Genomic DNA, 4968 nt, shown 5'->3' on the forward strand with positions numbered 1-4968 from the left:
AAATCGTCACTTTTATAATCAATGAATTTGTTGATAAATTATCAAATCTTGAAGATTTTTTTTAAAGTGTGCACAACTTATAAGAAAATTTCAATTCTGATACATTATTCATTTTAATTCTCATTTTCTAGTGAAATCGTCTCTTTTATAATCAATGTATTCGTTGATAAATTACCAACAAAATTATTGATATAGCAAAATTCTTGATATTTTATCAATAAATATAATAATTATAAAAATGATAAATTCATTGAAAAAACTTGTTTTGAGAATTAAAATGAACAGAACACCAGCTTCAACATAGAAAATGGGGATTCACCCAAACAAAATTTTTATAGGATTTTATTAACTTGTGTTGTTAAAGTGCAATAACTACACTTTGAAAATTGGATTTTGCACAAAAAAAATGTGCTTAAAAAAAAATACCCTAAAATTCCAATTTTCAAAATGGGTTTATTATGCCCATATGGGTTGGTGTGTTGTAAGTAAAAAATTGATGTGCCAATAGAAACTCATTAAAATTCCCGGATGCTTCTCTGTAATCCTCACCGTTTTGGATGATTATAGAGATTCTTCCTATTTGATTTGAGGACGGTGTAGATCTATGGAGTACGTTTGTCTCAAGATGACAGCAAGACAGATGGGTGTTAGTGGTTTATTGGGAATGGTGGATAGATTTTGACAGTTAGGCCAGTTGTTTTATAAAACGGCTAAACCGCAGCGCTGACTGGACTGCCATTTTTAAACTTCAAATGGAAAAGAAGACCACCTCGAAATTATAAATTTATGTAGTTTAAAAATATATTAAATAGTGTCAATTTGTTGAGGATAATATTTGTTTTCTCTATATAATAGTAAAAAATAACAAATAAGACAAACTTATGAGAGGAATATATATTTAAATTTAATATTGGATTTGAAAATCTTTGTAAATATTTTTATTGATCCTTCTAGTGGTATTACAGCATCTCCATTAGTGTAATTATGAATAAATAACATATTTTATCAAAAATTAATAAATATTATTTTAGTTAGTCTAAAATTTATTGAGTACTCCAATTATACATAATAAATCTTTTATTTATTAAAAATTGACTCAAATCTTATTGAGAGTCATGACCTCATATCTTGGAATCTAAAAACATGAATCCAATGTCACAGGCTTTGGGAGAATGAAATTCTAAGAACTTTGAAAAAAAAAATACATTATTTTGTCACTGTTGAATTTTAATTTTAATATTAAATATAAATATGAGACAATTGGTTCAATTATTTTAAAATACTTCATTCTAAGGCTATCAATGTATCAAATTAGAATTGAAATTTCGATCTGATAACTACAAGTTTAAATTAAGGATTATATATACATATCAGATCAGATCAAATCTAGATTGGGCTTGAGTCTAAAAATTCCTTAGCAGATCAATACCAATCTAATCCAAACCCCAATCCATTAACAACCCTATTAAATATCATATACCTTATATTTTGCTTTATGTTCATTAAGTGGCTTCCTCACAATGTGTATCTAAATAATAAATATTTTATTTCTTATTAATGAACTATAATGATGGATGTATACTTTGCTTATTTCAATTAAAGAGTGCATTATTTTGTTTCTATCAAAGAAAAATTTCTCATCCTCATTAGGTTTGTTGATGGATTGTATAGGTTGATCCAATCCAAATTCAAATGTTGAAGTGATTTAGTTTGAAAGATATATCAGACTTATAAATAAAGGAAATGTATGTTGATATTCATTTTCTTCAATGAAGATCAATCGATGACTATATTCCAAAGTGCACTTGGGCCAGGTTGGGGATCAACCCACACTTGATGAACACCAACCTGTGCCATGCCCAACCTGACCTCTTCGGCATGAAACGTTCAACCCAAGTCGAGTTGATTCATTCCTCATTAATATTAGGTAATTTGTAATTGTAATGACTTGTATAAAGATAAGTTATGGAAAAAAAATATAATTATTTGTCTTAAAAATATATTTCAAAGTTCACATATATGAAATTATAAGCAAATGTTATGAAAAAGATGATGATGATTAACTAAAATTTGAAATGTGTATTGTAAATGAGATAAAAACAGAAAATATTTTTAAATTATAACCATATTTAGTCAAGTTCAGACAAATCGAGCAACTCAATGTCTATGCCTGAATCCCACCTAGTTTTATTCAGTCAAACTTTTGTTTGTCCGAACCCTAACTAACTATGCTCAAACCTGACCCAAGGTCAGGTTGAATCCATTAGGTGCAAGTTTGGCCTGTCCAAGTTGTCGCCTTAGTGCTCATTGAGTCGACGAATGATCAAATGACTAGGAATGCCTTGGCTTGATTGTAGGTCAAATATGTTTGATCACACTTGATCTAACTCACAATTATTTCCAATCTCATTTTTCAATATATAAAAATGAAATTTCAACAACAGATTTGAAAATTATTTTGTTCCTCTTCTTAGTTGGTATTCAAACTTAGTCTTCGTATCTCTTTCCATTAATGTAAAAAATATAAAAAATAATAAAAGAATCGAACATGTTTGCCGATACCCCTATTTATCATCGTGATTCTAGCTGAATTGTGATAAATAACATTTAATAAATTGATCTAGTTATGACTTCCATTTAATAATGCATTTTTCTTAATCCAAGAGAAGGAAAATTTCATTCACTATCCTTGAATCCAAAATCCAAACACATATGATGGAGAAATACTTCTAGAAATAGGCCTTGAGAAATGTGACAATTTAAACAATCTCACGCGCTTCTAGAAATTTTGATTTCCTTTGCATGCCAATACCTCATCCTTTCTCTCTAGGTATATATTGTTTAGGAGTCCCTTTTAGAAATAAAAAAAATAAAAAAAATTAAAAGATAAAATTAAATAAGTACTCCTTGTTTACAACGTGATGCACACTCAATGACTCTTCAAACCATTACGTATCTGCAAAATGTATGAACTTTGAAACATTAGTCATGCTAGTTAACTCTTTTATATTACAAGATCATATTAAATGGAAGTTAGAAATAATCAAATGGGGAAACCTATCTTGATATAGACATGATTGTTGAATATTTGTCTTGAGAGTTAATGGTTAGGATTGTTACAAGGAAAATGCTGAGTTGACTTCTTCCACATTTTGCTGATATGGTAGCATGCGCGAAGAACTATATATTTTTTTCCTTGTATCTTGAGGAAAATTTACGGTTTAGGGCACATTGTCGTGTCATCGTAGTGTTGAGCTAAGTGTCGAAGGAAGTTAGTTTAGAATCATGTCATTTTTAGGTGGATCCCCTCATAATTTCTCCAATATTCGGTAAAATCCTAGTTAGATTTTCTAGGATATTTATATTTCTCGTTTTTTATGAAAAATTGTAAACTGTAACTACAAGTTTTATCTTCATAGTGGAATGACACACCTCAATCTTGAGGGAACTACATAAAATTTTTGTGTTTCTTTATGTGATTGTATCTTGTCTTGTAATTATTTTTCGACTCATTTTCTTAGATTGATTGCATCTATTTTTTTAACACCCGTGACGTGGCAATGCATAAAATCATAGTTTTTCCCTAGGATATATAATTGCACTTCCCTACAAATATGTGCAATTGTGTATCTCGAGAAAAAAATTATGGTTTTACGCACTACCACGCTAGGGGAGTATGTCAAAGGAGGAGTCAGAAAATCATTATTCTTAGAATATAATTAATTGTTTATATTTCTTAGAGCAACTCCTGCGTAGTACCCATGCCCTCCCAATTGCTATTTTGGGTAGTAGAGTCCAAAAATAATGTCTTCAACGTAAGACTCACACCTCACTAATGTTTGGGTCTTGACATTTTTGATATCCAAAATAGGTACTCCCACTCAGTTACCCATCTTTTTTGGAGGGAAAAAATTCAAATAGTAATTTGAAAATAAGTAAATTTCAAAAAGTGTCAAATCTATATTGAATTAAAAAAATTATTAAATAATTTATGGGTAACATGATTCGAGTGCATACCTCATGAATATCTATAATTACTACCCATAACCACTAAAATAGATATGGATATAGATACCACGGTTGAAGTTGCTCTTAGTGTGATGAGTGATTGTTAATTTTTGTTTTTAAATGTTTTTATTTCTTTCATCATATTGTCTCATGTGGCCTATTAACTCAGTTGGTTATAGCGTCGTGCTAATAACACGAAGGTCGCAGGTCCAAGACCTGCGTGGGCCATCAAATTAATATTTTTCTTATGAAAAAAATTGGTTTTTTTTTTTCCTACCTAACTATTTTTCTTTTCAAATAAGTTGAACCCTTTTCTTGAGCTAATTTTGTTTTGGCAATTTTAGACTAAACTTCTAATAAACTTTAGATTTTTGACTTAGTTTGAGTCTAACTTTTCAATGTATTTCTTGGAAATAACCCCATTAACACAGGGGGGGCTACACAACTTCTCTTAATTGCCATTCAACTGATTTGCTGGAAATATTAAAGACTGATTTGCTAGAAATATTAAAGACTTGTCCCTCACCTCATATTTATAGATAAAAATAAGCTCCAATCCTCATAAATCAGGAAAATTAAGCAACTAATCTTCAGTTGATCCAACTGCACTTCAAATAGAAATTGATCTTCTCCCTCATCTTATTTTATTGCATATAAAAATTCAAGATGTTGAATAATCTTCACCTCGGATCGAATTCAATAAAACACTCCTCTTCAAATGAGATCCAAAGGAGATACCTCATACCACTCCTATAAAGACACCCATTGTACATTTATCATCATCTGCAACCATCAGGTGTCCAATTATTCGTGTAGAGTCCAGACCACGATCTTCATTAAGTGCACTTGGACCGGCATGTTGGTTCAAATAACACCTCAACCTTCTAAGGTTCATTGTTTAAATTTAATTTTAATAAAAAATCATAATGACCTCAATTGAGTCAATATTATATTATTCAC

The sequence above is a fragment of the Akebia trifoliata genome, chromosome 7 (assembly GCF_017979445.1).
Source record: "Akebia trifoliata isolate Shusen 1 chromosome 7, ASM1797944v1, whole genome shotgun sequence".
In the NCBI taxonomy this organism is placed as follows: domain Eukaryota; kingdom Viridiplantae; phylum Streptophyta; class Magnoliopsida; order Ranunculales; family Lardizabalaceae; genus Akebia; species Akebia trifoliata.